The sequence below is a fragment of the Theropithecus gelada genome, chromosome 10, assembly GCF_003255815.1.
Source record: "Theropithecus gelada isolate Dixy chromosome 10, Tgel_1.0, whole genome shotgun sequence".
In the NCBI taxonomy this organism is placed as follows: Eukaryota; Metazoa; Chordata; class Mammalia; order Primates; family Cercopithecidae; genus Theropithecus; species Theropithecus gelada.
In genome coordinates this window covers 71,925,274-71,941,598 of record NC_037678.1, presented here as the reverse complement: position 1 = coordinate 71,941,598, position 16,325 = coordinate 71,925,274, and the positions used below count along the sequence as shown (strand labels likewise).

Sequence of the window (16,325 nt, the reverse complement as noted above, 5' to 3'; positions counted from 1 at the left end):
ACAGCCAGGATTCCAACTGAGGGGGTCTAGCTCCAGATCCCATGGCCTGCATCACAGCAGGAATGTAAAACTCAGCAGGAGGCATAGGATAGAGTGTAACGTTGTAGACCGACATAAGGCGGGCAGACTTAGTCTGTCAGTCAGTAAGTCAACAAACATGTTTTGAACTTCTTCATGAACCACACAAGGCTCTAGGGATGATCAGAGAATAAGCCAGATGTAGTACCTGACCTCATGGAGGTTACAGCCTGCTGAAAAAGCAGGCTCTGAGCAAATCATAAAAATGGGATGGGTGCTTCTAAGACATGTGGGAATGCATGGCTGGGAGACCTGTGTCATCATTAGAAATGATGCTTCCAAGGTGAAAGAAGGCTTTGCCAAGTGTGAATCGTTCTGCAGCTTCCAGGCCACCTCTGCATCAGTATGAACGATGGGGCACCTGCAGGACCTGGGTCTCCCCTAAACACGAACCCTGAATCCCCAACATGTCTCCTTTGAGTTCCTGGAGCAGCCCCGTGACGCTGTCAAAGCAACACGAGGCTAGTTGGACAGAAGTTGAAAATAAAAGCAAACACTTACTTTGCCTATTACTGCCTCAGTGCCAGGCACTGTTTCAAGGCCTGTAACTCATTTACTCCTCTACTATCCTCACATGGCCACCAAAGGACAGAACCAGGATATGGACAGAGGCTGGGTCCAGAACCTACTCTCTTCACCTCCCTGCTCTGCTGCCTCTGTGCCAAATGCCAAGCATCCCGAGTGCCGGGTGGCACCGGCGCATTATGGGTGCTCAGCAGATACGAAGGACCAAGAGGCATTGTTCTGTCTCACTCACTGTGCATAACCACCCTCTAAGGCCAACCTAATCCGTTTCAGAGGTGGCACTCAAAGAAAAGCAGTGACCAGCCTGAGGTCACACGGTTAGGAGTGCAGAGTTGGACCTCAACCCCAGCTCTGTAGATCGTCCCATCTGCAGAAAACCCAGTTTGGAAGATATTGGAAAAGAGTCTTGGGTGTTTTGTTTTGGTTTGGTTTGTTTTTGTTTTGTTTTCAGACAGAGTCTCGCTCCATCACCCAGGCTGGAGTGCAGTGGCATGATCTCGGCTCACTGCAAACTCCATCCCCCAGGTTCAAGTGATTCTCCTGCCTCAGCCTCCAGAGTAGCTGGGATTCAGGAGTGCTTCACCACACTTGGCTAATTTTTGTATTTTTTGTAGAGACAGGGTTTCACCATATTGGCCAGGCTGGCCTTGAACTCCTGACCTCAGGTGATCCGCCTGCTGCAGCCTCCCAAAGTGCTGGGATTATAGGCGTGAGCCACCGCGCTTGGCCTGGAAGATATTGGCAAAGAGCCTTTAACCATAAGAAGAAAGGGTGGGCCGAGGGCTCAGGGAGGGAGAAAAGACACTGACCGACTGGGAACTCTGTGGGAACCTCTCTCACCCCCCAACCTCACCCCACCCAGGGGCCTCCCCAGGAAGCAGCCAGGGCTGAGAAGCAATGGGGCCAAGGAGGCGGGCCTTGGATTCCCAAGAAGCAGACCCCCTCGCGCCCCCGGGTGGGAGGGCTAAAGAGCCACCCAGGAGCCAGGCTTGTCTTCTGCTCACTCCACCCTCACTCTCCTCCCAGAGGCAGCCCCCACTCCTCCCCACCCCCACCCACCTTCCCTGCCTCTCTCTGCCCTTGCAGCCCAGGCCCACCGCCTCCCCTGCCCCTGGCTTTCAGAAAGCCCTGGAAAGGCTTCCTTCTTTGAGACAGGAAGGTGTCCTCAAGTCTCAGGAAGGAAAAACAGTCAAGCTGAACCCACCAAGACCGTCTCCAAGGGGCCGGGACTGGCGCCTGGCCAGGACTGACATCACCTGGGAACCGCCACAGCCGCAGCTGCAGCGCGCCTCCTGGGGGGACTCGCTTTTGCTATTTAAAAAATAATAATAATAATAATAAAACTTTTCCAGTCTGGTGTTTTTAAATGTGCTTTTTATAGTGGGCCCTGGGGCGTGGGTGTTTTGGTGTCTCCCGCCCACCTTTTCCTCACGTCCTGATTTCTCACACTACACAATGTAGCCTTTGACCAATTACAGCGAATTCCCGGGGATTCTGGGTGGGATCTCCTTCCAGGCCCTGATCCCCTCAGATGATCTCTTAGCTATCTAGATACATTGAATTTCTTTCTTTCTCTCTTTTATTTTTTGTTTGTTTGTTTGTTTTTTGTTTTCTTTTTTGAGACAGCGTCTCACTGTCATCCAGGCTGGAGTGCAGTGATGTGATCTAGGCTCACTGCAACCTCTGCCTCCTGGTCTCAAGCAATCCTCCCACCTCAGCCCTCCAAGTAGCTGGGACTACAGGTGCATGCCACTACACCCAGCTAATTTTTGTATTTTTTGTAGAGATGGGGTCTCATTATGTTGCCCAGGCTGCTCTCGAACTCCTGAGCTCAAGAAATCCACCTGCTCCCCAAAGTGTTAGATTACAGTATGAGCCACCACGCCTGGCCAAGATACACTGAATTTCAACCTCAAAAAAAAAGGCCACGGGTGGTGGCTCACGCCTGTAATGATAGCACTTTGGAAGGCTGAGGCAGGCGGATCACCTGATGTCAGGAGTTCGAGACCAGGCTGGCCAACATGGCAAAAATCCGACTCTACTAAAAATACAAAAATTAGCCAGGTGTGGTGGTGCACAATTATAATCCCAGCTACTCGGGAGGCTGAGGCAGGAGAATTGCTTGAACCCGAGAGGTGGAGGTTGCAGTGAGCCGAGATCGCACCACTGCACTCCAGCCTGAGTGACAGAGTGAGACTCTGTCTCAAAAATAAATAATACATAAATAAATATTTACCCATGGTACCAAATTCAAAAGGAGTCTAAGGGCATCAAATGAAAAATAAGTGTCTCTCCCTGCCCCTTAGTCACCTGGTCTCCATCCCCTAAGGGACTCTCTTTTTTTATTTTATTCAATAAAATCTTCTGTAGTGCTTAATGTGTGCCAGGTACTCTTCTAAGCAATTATCTAAGATGAACTCATGTAACCCTCATAAAAACCCTATGAGGTAGAGTTTCCACTGACTATTTAACAGTGAATATTGCCAAACATTTTCTACGCATACAGAAGCACATCTAGATGTATAATCTTAACCCCTCCCTTCCTAAAAAACACACATAGAAGCTAATTATACATGCTGGCCTGCACCTTGCTGTATTTACTTCAACTATGTCTTGGAAGGCCAGGCGTGGTAGCCCACGCCTGTAATCCCAGCACTTTGGAAGGCTGAGGTGCGAGAATCTCTTTGGCCCAGAAATTTGAGACCAGCCTGGGCAATATAGTGAGACCTAGTCTCTCCAAAAAAAAAAAAAAAATTAACAAGCGTGGTCGTGTAAGCCTGTAGTCCTAGCTACTGGGGAGGCTGAGGTGAGAGGATCTCTTGAGGCCCCAGAGATGGAGGCAGTAGTGAACCGAGATCACACTACTGCACTCCAGTCTGGAAGACAGTGAGACCCAGACCCTGTCTCTCTCTCTGTCTGACATATATATCTTGGGAATCATTTCACATTGGTACATAAAGAGACTCTTCATTCATCTTTATGACTGTATAATATTCCCTTCTGTGGAAGGAGGTACCATGATATGATTAACGCATCCACTCTTGGTGAACCTTAGGGATGTTTCCAATCTCTTTTCCCTGCATTACACTGCAATGGATAACCAATGTGATCTCTCCAAAGCATAGGTTGAGCCCCAACAGTCCAATACTCGAAAACTCTCTATGTTTCCCCCTTATGTGCAGATGAACGTCTTAAATGCAGGAATTATCAAGAGCCCCTCTAAGACTCTGACAAAAGTAATGGACCAGCTGGTGCGGTGGCTCACACCTATAATCTCAGCACTTTGGGAGGCCGAGGTGGGTGGATCACTTGAGGTCAGGAGTTTGAGACCAGCCTGGTCAACATGGTGAAACCCCGTCTCTACTAAAAATACAAAAATTAGTCAAGCGTGGTGGCACACACCTGTAATCCCAGCTACTCAGGAGGCTGAGGCAGGAGAATCGCTTGAATCCAGAAGGCAGAAGTTGCAGTGAGCCAAGATCTCACCACTGCACTCCAGCCTGAGTGATAGAGCACAACTCCATCTCAAAAAAAAAAAAGAAAAAAAAAAAGTAATGGATCACGGCTGGGCATGATGGCTCACACCTGTACTCCCAACACTTTGGGAGGCCAAGGCAGGAGGATCACTTTAGCACAGGAGTTTGAGACCAGCCTGCACAACACAGGGAGACAACATCTCTTAAAAAAAAAAAAAAATTATGCAGGCATGGTGATGCATGCCTGTGGTCCCAGCTACTTGGGAGGCTGAGGCGAGAGGATCTCTTGAACCCAGGAGATGGAGGCTGCAGTGAGCTATGACCACACCACTGCACTCCAGCCTGGGTAACAAAGCAACACCCTGTCAAGAAAAAAAAAAATACAAGTAATGGACCTGCCTCCACACCCAAAAGTTCATGGACAACCAATCTTCACATGGGGCTCCAGGACTCCCAGAAACCCCGTCCACGGATGCAGTAATGCCAAGACGCCTCCTCCAGCTGTGTGCGGTACCTATGGCTTTGGGCTGCACACTTTGGACTGTCGGCTCTCCTGCTTCTGAGTTATGTAGCCTTGGGAAAATTGCTTAATCTCACCATACCTCAGTTTTCTCATCTCTAAATTGGGGCTAATACAGTGATTTCCTCCTAAGATTGAGAAATAGAAACCAGATCCAGGTTCGGAAGCATTTAGCACAGTGCACAATACATAGCAAGTCCTCAGCTTGAGTTGGATATTATTTTTGTTGGTGGAGGTGGTCGTAGTGGTGGTGGGAGTATGGTTTCTGCAAGATAAATTCCAAACTCATTCATTTATTCAGTAAACATTTATTGAGACTATACTATGAGCAGGGAACTAGGGGTTCAGGGAGCTGAGGAGAGGGAAAGGCTTGTACAAAACCAAACCAAACCAATGTGCTTTGCATGCCAACGTGTTCAGGGCTCTGAAAGTGGAAGATGTGAGTGGTTTAGGGAGCACTGAAGAGGAGCTAGCTAAGCCAGCCCGGGGCAGGGACAGCCAAGGAAGGCTTTGAAGAGGAATGATGCTGGGTGGTTCTTGAAGGATGGGAGGGGGCTGTCTAGGTGAAAAGGAACGTGAGTAGAGCAGAGAGCCATACACCAGCCTTGAGGAGGGACAGCCTACGGCAGCAGGGAACCCCACGGAGGCTCCGAGTGACTAAGTATGGGCTTTGGGGTGAGGAGAAAAGAAGTTAGGTGGGGCTGGACTGAAAAACTGGGGGACTGTGGCTCTCACCAAGGCAAGGGTTAGTCAGAGCTGCAGGTAGAAAGAGACCCTGATGACTGGTGGAGGCTGGGTCAGCAGGAGGCAGGGAGGCCCGTTGGAGGTCATTTGGGTCAGCCATATAAAACAATGACCTCTCTGGGCACAGAGGTTCACACCTGTAGTCTCAGCACTTTGGGAGGCCAAGGTGGGTGGATCACTTGAGGCCATGTGTTCAAGACAAGCCTGATCAACATGGCAAAACCCCACTGCTACTAAAAATACAAAAATTCATTGGGTATGGTGGTGCACACCTGAATCCTAGCTACTCGGGAGGCTGAGGCATGAGAATGGCTTGAACCCAGGAGGCAGAAGCTGTAGTGAGCCGAGATTGTGCCACTGCACTCCAGCCTGGGTGCAGAGTGAGACTGTGTCTCAAAAAAAAAAAAAAAAGATGACCTCAGCAAGATAACGGTCATGAAGATGTGCAGAAGAGGGTAGCAGCCAGGAGAGAGAGAGAGTCAGAAGCAGAGGCAAGATCACCATCCCGATTAAGAGCGAGACTGAGTGTGGGCAGAGGGAGAATTGAACAGAAAGTCTAATTCATACCCCTTCCCTGCTCTGCCCTCCGATGGCTTCCCATCACTCATACAACCAAATCCAAAATCCTCTCCTGGCATCCAAGCCCCTGCTGACCCCTGCACTCATCTTCTTCCCACTCTCCCTTTGCTCTCTGGGCTCCAGCCACACAGGCCCACTTACCGTCCTTAGAGCACACCAGGCCCACTCCGGCCCCACAGGGTCTGTCCTGGCAGTTCCCTCCACCCGGAATACCTTCCCCCTGATCTCCTCGAGGCTTGCTAATTCCCCTCATTCTGTTCAAACGACACCTCCTCAGAGAGACATGTCCTGACCACTCTAGCTAAAATAGCACCCCTCCGCCAATCCTATTTTTTATTGTGGTAAAATGTGCATAATATAAAGAACAGAAAAATACCTAATGTAAAATGTATCATTTTAACCATTTTACCAGTTCAGTGGCATTGAGTGCATTCACAATGTCGGTCAACCATCAGCATTATCCATTTTCATCCCAAACCCCTCTCCACTAGTCTGTATTCCCTTCACTCATCTTAATTTTTCTAGATAACACTTATTGCTCCCTGACACTATGATACTTGCTTCTTTTTTTCTTATGTTTCCCACCTGTGTCCTTCACCTACAAAAGAAGCTACAAGAGGGCAGGGACTTGGTGGTGTGGCCCACAGCTCTCTCGCCAGCCCTTCAACAGTGCCTGGCACATGCTGGTGTTCAGTAAATGGTTGTGGATGAGTTAACTGATGAAGGGCATGCCTCCAGAGGAGGAGGATGCAGGTGGAGGAACAGACTGGATTTCTGCACGATTAGGGCGCATCCTCCTTGCCAGCTCCTCTCCCACCACCTCTCTATCCCCATCCTCTCTCTAATCACACTGGACTGTACCACTTCCCTGCCCTGTTCCACCACCAAGCCTTTGCCCAGGATGTTTCCCTCACTGGAAATATTGTTTCTTCACCTTCTTTGTATATCAAAATGCCCTCCATTTCTCAAAACCCTGCTCAAAACCTGCCTCCACTAGGAAGGACTCCCAGATACATCTTTACACACATTCCAACCCCTCTCTGTTGCCAACATTCCCATGATAATGTTTCTGTCTGGATTATCCAGGTCTCTTTTTGGTTTTAAGAGACAGAAATCCATCTCAAAGTGCTAATGCAAATGTGTGTGAGTATGTGTGTGTGTGTGTGTGTGTGTGTGTGTGTGTGTTATTGGTTTCTAGAACCGAGTTCAAGCCTGGGCATCATAGTGAGACCCCATCTCTACAAAAATAAAAATGAGCCAGGCGTAGTGGCTCACACTTGTAATCCCAGACCTTTGAGAGGTGAAGGTAGGAGGATCACTTGAGGCCAGGAGTTCGAGACCAGCCTGGGTAACATAGTGAGACCACATGTCTACAAAAAATAAACATTAAAAATTAAATTAAATAATAAAAAAATTAAAAATTAGCCAGATGTGGTGGCACACAACTGTAGTCCCAATTACATGGGAGACTGAGGCAAGAGGATCACTGGAGCCTAGAAAGTTGAGTCTGCAGTGAGCTGTGATTGCACCACTGCACTCCAGTCTGTGTGATAAAGCGAAACCCTGTCTCTAAAAATTAAAATTTAATTCAATTTAATTCAATTTAAAAAATAAAAAATAAATAGAACTGAGTTCAGGGTCGCCGATTTCATGGCTGGATCCAGGAGGTGACCATACAATAGCACTAGGACTCTAGCTGTCTCTCCATCTGTCATCCCTGTTTCCCTGTCAGCTTCATTTTCAGAGAACCTCTCCTCTTTTGGTGGCAAAGAGAGCTGCCAGCAACTCAACTCTGGATTACAATTTATCCATTTAGAAAACCCTATTAAGTGAGATTTTTCTCTAGTAGTTCCAGCAAATTCCTGCGGAAGGCCCCCTCTGGCCTGCCTTGGGTCACATGCCCAACCCTGTGCCAGTCTCTGTGGCAAGAAGGATAAAGTGTTCTAATTGGCCAGGTCTGGTCATGTGCCCACCTCAGAAGTGGGTGTGGGGTTTGCCTGGTCTGAGCTACAAGAATCGAGAGTGGTGAAGAGATGGTTTCCCAAAAGAATATGGGGATATGACCAGTAAGCACACAAAAACCCAGATGTCACTAGAGAGGCCTCTGTTGGAGCACTTAGCACACTGTCGCCAGAAACTTGAGTTATATTTGTAGGACATGTCTGCCCCCACATTTGTGAATTATCTGGGAGTGACGTCCGGCACCCAAACATCTAGCATAGTCAGTGCGCGATAAACACCAGCATTCCCCTCTCCTCCCCCCCAGGTCCCCCGGTCCTTTTTGCCTTCAGTCCATGACTTGGTCAACCTTGGGGGACTCTGTCTGACTGGTGGATCAGTGCACTGGACAGACCAATGGGGCTGCACACAGTCCCTGACCACTGCCCTCCCCGTCTGGCACAAGATGTCCCCCACCACAGGGCTATCAAGAGGCTGTCAGTTCTTAGTCCACATCATCAGTGTGACCTTGAGAAAGTCCCTTCTCTCTGTGCCTCAGTGGTGCCTTCTGTTAAATAGGGGCTGGGAGAGGCATTAGCCTGAGAAGCATGTCCTCCTTTTCAGCACATTACATACCTCTTTATAATTTTTTCCTTGTCTCGGTACCACCTGTGCTGTAAATATTACGCAATTAATATTACATAATATTTTTTCTTTAAATGGTCCTTCTTTTAAAAACATAAATATATTATTTCAAAAGGAAAGTTTCGGGCCCTCCATAAATGGAAAACCAGTATCTCATGCCATAAATAGAAGGTAGCCATAAAAATAAGTACAATGAAAACAAAACAATGTCATCACATTCTAGCCAGATCCGGTTGCCTGCAAAAGGCTCTGGAGGCCTATTCTCTGTTAAAAAGGGAAGTAAGTGTTAAAAGAGGTGTTAAAAACACACCGGCATTGAACACAGACTTTCTCCTTAATAACAAGTTGAAGGAAAATGGGAAAGGGAGGAAGGTTCTTGCTCTGGGCTTTGGTGTTCTTTAGTTGGCATGGCTCCACTGAGCAGCAACTCAGGTACAACCTGTTGCACCCAGCCCACTCTGAGAAAGCAGTGGATCTGGCCATCCCTTCCCAGGGAGGGGCTGCTGCTCCTGATTCACACAGGGCAGGTGGGAGGTCAGAGCCCCAGCCAGGACAGAACCCGGGTTTAGGGATCTGATTTATGTTTTATAGTCAAATAAATGTACAATCTTGTGCCCTCCCAGAATAATGGCTGTGTTGAGAAGGCCAGTGAGGATAATATATCAAGTTATCTGACTCTGTGCCTACCCCAGCGGTCCCTACCTTCTCAGTCCCAGCTACCCCCACCAAGCAAGGCGTTGGGGAATAGCAATATATTTCATTGCATAAATTTGCATGAAGAACCTCTGGAAAGCTAAGACATGAATAAAAGTGGTGGGAACCAAATAGATGGAAAATGGAGTGGGAATGAGCCTCTTCCCAGTATATGTTTTAATATATTTGAATCATATGAATATATTATTCATATTTTAAATAATACAAACAAGTATTTTCTATCAACTGTTATGTAAGCAGACTTGGTGTTAAGCACTATGAGTTCATTCATTCATACATTCATTTATTCTTTCATTCATTCATCCTTTTATAAACAAAGTGATTCAATGACCATTATTCACACAAACAATGGATCAAGCCCTATGCTAGGCACTGAGAGCTTGTTTGTTCATTCAGTCAGTCAATTAACATCTATCAGGACTCTGTGACTTTGTTTGCTCATGTGAGGCTGGATCAGCAATAACCCCTGCCCTCGTGGTCTAGAAGGGTAGGCAGGTGCCCTAACAAAGTTAGCTGCCAGGAGTCCAGACAGTAAGCGTAATTTCCACAAGGCTGGGAGATGAGAGATTGCCCACACTGTAGAACCTTGCGCGTTGTCCTGGGAGGAGGGGGGCCAGATCCAGACATCACGAAGGCCTGGTCACAATGGGGAGGCGGTGGGCCATTATACAGCGGGGGAGGGGGCAGTCTTTGATGCTGAGATGAATCCCACGCAAACCCTGCCCACTCCTCCTGGACTTCTGCCTTCATCCCTTCCCCAAAGCTCCCAAAGTCACATAGGATTTCCAAGTGCCAAATCCAAAGATTACATCTCCATACACATCCACTCCACTGCTCAGCAGCATTTGGTAGAACTGAACATTCCATCTGGAAGAGAATCTGGTGGTTGCTGTGACAGAAGCTTCTGGTTGTCCTCAAAATTTTATTCTCTCCTTCTTCTATAGACAGTTGAAGAACCTATTCTTCTGGCCAATAGGATGTAAATAAAGTTGTGACCTCCAGGAAGTGTCCTTAAATATATGGAGCTTTGCTCCTTCATTGCTTCCTTCTTCCAGCTGACTGGAAAGCAGATGTGATGTCTGGAGCTCAAGTAGCTATTTTGTAACATGAGACACAGTTGGGAATGAAAGTCACACATGATGAAGTGACAAGATTGAAAAAACCTGGGTCTCTGAATCCACACGGTGCCTGACCAGTCATAAACTGCTTACTTCAGGACTTAGTGAATATGAGTTGAAAATAAACCACTTTCTTGTTTAAGCCAATTTTTAAGCATTTTTATGTTCCTTGCAGTTGAATTTAAAGCTAAGTGCTGCCTGCAGCTGTCATCTAACGAACATTTTCCATTTTCCTTTTTTCTTATGCTAAAAAGATCTTCACTTTGCTCTACCATCTACCCCGCTTTTCCTTTCTTTTTTGGGGGAAAATTCTGATTGGTCCAAGTAAATCATGGTGGTCTCCTTCCCCTTGCTATAATTAGTTTAAGGATGGGCATGTGGCCTGTTTCTGGCCAATGAGACATAAAAGTAAGTCTGCTCAGGGAAGGGCTTCTAGGAAGGTTTCTTTAAACAAAAGAAAAAGAGCACTTTGGGAGGCTGAGGTGGAAGAATCACTTGAAACCAGAAGTTTGAGACTAGTCTGGGCAACATAGTGAAATCCTGTCTCTACAAAAAGTTAAAAGAAAAAAAAAAAGAAAAGAAAAAGGCATACATGGAAGAAATGGCTCTTTTCTGCCTCTGTACATTGCTGAGTGAGGATGTGATGGCTGGATCTGTGGCAATCATCTTGCAGCTATGAAGGGAATAGCTGAAGGAAGAGTAAAAAGATGGGGAAAAATATCCGAGTTCTTGATGATGACGTTCAGTTAACCAAAGCTCAAGTCACCCTACATCTGGGCTTCTTATTGAATGATAATAAATTCCCTTCTCGTTTACACTAATCTGGTTTGTGTTGTTGCTTGCAGGTGAAGGTGTCTTAACTGTTGTATTTTCCTTCTTAAAACACTCTCTTGTTATTCTACATACAACACATACACAAACCTTTTAGAACTAATAAATTCAGCAAAGTAGTGGGATACGAAATAGATTTCACACAAATCAGTTGCATTTCTACACACTAACAATAAATAATCCAAAAGGAAATTAAGAAAGCAATTTCATTTACAATAGCATCAAAAAGAATAAAATACTTAGAAATAAACTTAACCTAGGAGATGAAAGGTTTGTACACTGAAAACTACTTAATGTTGCTGAAGGAAATTTAAAAAGACACAAATATATGGAAAGATATCCCATGTTCATGAATTAGAAGACTTAATACTTTTGGCTGGGCATGGTGGCTTATGCCTATAATCTCAGCACTTTGGGAGGCCAAGGCAGCCAGATCACTTGAGGTCAGGCATTCAAGACCAGCCTGGCCAACACGGTGAAACCCCGCCACTATGAAAAATACAAAAATTAGCCAGGTGTGGTGGCACACACCTATAATCCCAGCTACTCAGGAGCCTGAGGCATGAGAATCATTTGAACCGGGGAGGCAGAGTTTGCAGTGAGCTGAGATCGCGCCACTGCACTTTAGCCTAGGCAACAGACCAAGACTCCATCTCAAAAAAAAAAAAAGGAAGGAAGACTTAATACTTTCAAGATGTCAGTACTACCCAAAGCAATCTACAGAATTAATGCAATTCCTATCAAAATCTGAAGGATTTCTTTTTGTAGAAATAGAAAAATTCATCCTAAAATTCATATGGAGTTTCAAGAGATCCTCAAATATCCAAAATAATCTTGAAAAAGAACAAAGTTGGAGGTCTCACACTTCCTGATTTCAAAACTTACTACAAAACTATAGTAATCAAAGCAGTGTCATACTGGCATAAGAACAAAAATACACACCAGTGGAAGAAAATAGAGCCCAGAAATAAAATCTCGTATATATGGTCACATGATTTTTGACAAGACTGCCAAGACCATTCAATGAGGGAAAGTACAGTCTTTTCAACAAGTGACGTTGGGAAAACTGAATATTCACATGCAAAAGAATGAATCTGAACCATTACATTACATCATATACAACAATTAACTCAAAATAGATCAAAGACCTAAATGTAAGAAATGAAACTATACAACTCTTAGAAGAAAACATAGGGAGAAAGCTTCTTGAAATTGGCGTTGACAATGATTTCTTGAATATGATACCAAAAGCACAGGTAACAAAAGAAAAAAGGCAAATTAGACTTCAGGAAAATTTAGAAATTTTGCACATCAAAAGACAGTATTAATAGAGTAAAAAGGAAACCCACAGAATGAGAGAAAATATTTGGAAAGCATATATCTTATATGCCTTCTGATATGAAAAACCATATATAATATGTGATAAAGTATACATCTGGATTGATATCCAGCATATATAAAGAATTCCTAAAACTCTACAGCAAAAAACACCCCACCAACCCAATTCAAAAATGACTTGAGTAGATATTTCTCCAAAACAGATGTACAAATGGCCAATAAGTATACGAAAAGATGTTCAACATCACTAATCATTAGGGAAATGCAGTCAAAACTATAATGAGATACCACCTCAAACCCATTAGGATGGCTACTATTAAGAAAAAAAAAAGAAAATAATAAGGTTTGCAAGGATGTGGAGAAATTGGAGCCCTGTCCACTTTGGTGAGAATGTAAAATGATACAGCCTCTTGGAAAAAAGTGTGGTGGTTCCTAAAAATAACTAAACATAAAACTACCCTATGAGCCAGCAGTTTTACTTCTGGGTATGTATCCAAAAGAAATGGAAACATTGTCTCAAAAAGATATTTGTATATCCATGTTCATATCACCATTACTCACAGTAGCTAAAACGTGGAAGCAAGGCCAGTGGCTGCGGTGGCTCCCGCCTGTAATCCTAGAACTTTGGGAGGCTGAAGCGGGCAGATCCCTTGAAGTCAGAAGTTCAAGACCAGCCTGGTCAACACAGTGAAACCCCGTCTCTACTAAAAATACAAAAATTAGTGTGGCGTGGTGGCGCACACCTGTCATCTCAGCTACTTGGGAGGCTGAGGCATGAGAATCGCTTGAACCCAAGAGGTGGAGGTTGCAGTGAGCCGAGATCATGCCTCTGCACTCCAGTCTGGGCAACAGAGCGAGACTCCATCTCAAAACAAATACAAAAACAAAAAATCAAGGCATAAGTAACCTAAGTGTCCATCAACAGATAAATGAAAAAGCAAAATGTAGTGTATACATACACTGTCATATTATTCAGCCTTTAAAAAGAAATTCTAACACATACTACAACGTGGATGAACCATGAGAATGTTAAGTGAAATAAGCCAGTCACAAAAAGACAAATATTGTCCGATGTCACTTATATGAGGTGCCTAGAATAGTCAAAGTTGAAGAGATAGAAAACAGAGGTACCTAGAATAGTCAAAGTTGTAGAGATAGAAAACAGAATGGTGGTTGCCAGGCACTGGGAGGAGAGAGGAATGCGGAGTTATTGACGAACGGGTATAGAGCTTCAATTGTACAAGAAGAAATGAGTTCTGAAAATGGATGGTAGCGATGATTGTACAACATTATGACTATACTTAATACCACTGAACTGTACACTTTAAAATGGTTAAGATGGCGTTGGCACATGTCTGTAGTCCCAACTACTCAGGAGACTGAAGCAGGAGGATCACTTGATCCCGGGAGGTTGAGGTCGCCGTGAGCCATGACTGCGCCACTCCAGCCTGGGTGACATAGCAAGACCCTACCTCAAGAAAAAAAAAATCTAAAAAATAAAATAAAATGGTTTAGACGGTAAATTCTATGTTATGTGTATTTCACAATAACAAAAAAATAGAAAAAAAATGAAAAAGGGAATGCAACTCTGACACACTTTAAATATAAATGAGCCTTGAAGACATTATGCTAAGTGCAGTAAGCCAGTCACAAAAGGTCAAATACTGTGTGATTCCACTTATATGAGATACCTAGAGTGGTCAAGGTCACAAAGACAGAATGTAGAATGGTGGTTGCCAGGGGTGAACGGGGAGGAATGGGGAGTTATTGTTTAATAGGTATGGAGTTTCAGAATGGGAGGATGGAAATTTCTGGAGATGACTGGTGCAATGGCTGTACAACAATGTGAATGCATGTATATTTTAGCACAATTTTTTTTTTTTTTTTTTTTTGACACAGGGCCTCACTCCCGTTGCCCAGGCTGGAGTGCAGGAGCATAATCATGGCTCACTGCAGTCTCTACCTCCTAGGCTCAAATGATCCTCCCACCTCAGTCTCCTAAGTAGCTGGGACCACAGGCACACCACCAAGTCTTGATATTTTTGTATTGTTTGTAGAAACAGGATCTCTCTATGTTGCTCAGGCTGATCTTGAACTCTCGGGCTCAAGCAATCCTCCCACCTCAGCCTCCCACAGTGCCAGGATTATGGGCCATGCAATGTCATGGTTTAAAGTGCCACGTTTACGTTGATGAATCCCAAGTGTACTCCTCCAGTCTCAACCTCTCCCACTGAGCTCCAACTGCCTTGTTGACATTTGCACTTGGATATCTAATTGGCACCTCCAACTTGGCATGTGAGTAGCGTGATTCTGAGTTCACTCTCCCTCACTTTCACGTCTTGTCACTCACTCACTCTTTCTGTCTCAGTAAACAGCACCACCACTCACTCAGCTCCTGCCAGAAACCTTGGAGTCATCCTCGATCCTTCCTTTGACAACTGTGCTCAAACAATTGAAAGGTTCTATTAGTGGACCCTAAAAAATGCCTCTCAAGGCCAACCATGTCTCTCCATCTCCAGTGCCATCTTTCACAGTGACCATCATCTTTTGTGCAAATTACTACAATAACCTCGTTACTATAACCCACATACTTCGTTCTCCTCAAAGTCACAGCAGCCATTTTAAAGTTAATACCTAATAAAGTCACTCCACAGTTTAAAATCCTACAGTAAGTTTCTGATGCTCTTAGAATAAAATCCAAACTCCTTACCGGGACCCACGAGATCTTGCATGACCCAGTTCCTGCCAACATTGCTGATCTCATACTCTCCTTGATTCGCTGTGCTTCAGTCACTGGCCCCCTTACTGTTTCTCAGATACACCAAACTCTTCTCTGTCTCAGGGACTTTGACCAGCCTATCCTTTCTGCATGGAAAGCCAGCTTCTTTTCATTCTTCACGTTTTATCTTAAACATCATGTCCTCAGGAAGGCCTTGCTTGAGCTCGTGATATCAAGCAGGAATCAGCAAACAATGGCCCATGTTTCAAATCTGGCCCACCACCCGATTTTGTAAATAAAGTTTTACTGGGACATAGTCATGCCCATTCGTTTACATATCATCTATGGCCACTTTCCCACAACAGTGGCGGAACTGTGAGTTGTGACAGACAAGGGATGTCACACAGAGTTTAAAATATGTACTATCTGATCCTTTACAGAAGAAGTTTGCTGACCCCTAATCTAAAGCAATTATTTCCTCTTCTTGAGTTGAACTCCATTGTATCACCACCCTTATTTCTTACACAGTGCTTACCACAATCTGTAATTATTTTGGTTGTTGTGTGTTTGTCATCACAAAAAAAGAAGAAAGAAAAGACAAAATAAGCATTTAAAAAACAAAAATTTACCAGGAAAGAAGTTTTTTCCTTTAGAATGATAAATCACCCAATGAAAAATACAAGTTTTATAGCTCTTTTAGAATTTGCCTAGCAGATTTTCCAGTTTTTATCAGAAAACCCCCATGGGAAAACAACAGATACTTCAAGGGGAAAAAAATTACCAAGGAGTCAGTCTGTCCAAGGTAGAAAAAAACAGCAATTTTCTCATATGATCATTATAAAGGCAATCACATATTTTCAGACATAGTATATCACACAAGTAAGAAATAAACTTGTTTTTGTTATGGAGTCTAACAGGAAAGGCTCCAATCTTCATTTATTTGCAGATTTGGAGTTCAACAGGTAGCGTTGTTTTTTCTCAGAGTACAAAGTGCTTTTATCATTTAATTATAGTCATGCATCCCATAAGGACATTTTGGTCAATGACCATCCATGTATATGACACTGGTCCCATAATATTATAATGAAGCTGAAAAATTC

General features: G+C 44.5%; 1 non-coding gene across 1 annotated transcript; it reads left to right on the top strand.

Annotated features, from left to right (window-relative positions):
• Positions 1–15,905: 15,905 nt before the first annotated feature.
• Positions 15,906–15,967, top strand: LOC112633870. The gene has a single exon (XR_003121632.1). It is a non-coding gene; the product is annotated as a U7 small nuclear RNA (small nuclear RNA).
• Positions 15,968–16,325: the final 358 nt, after the last annotated feature.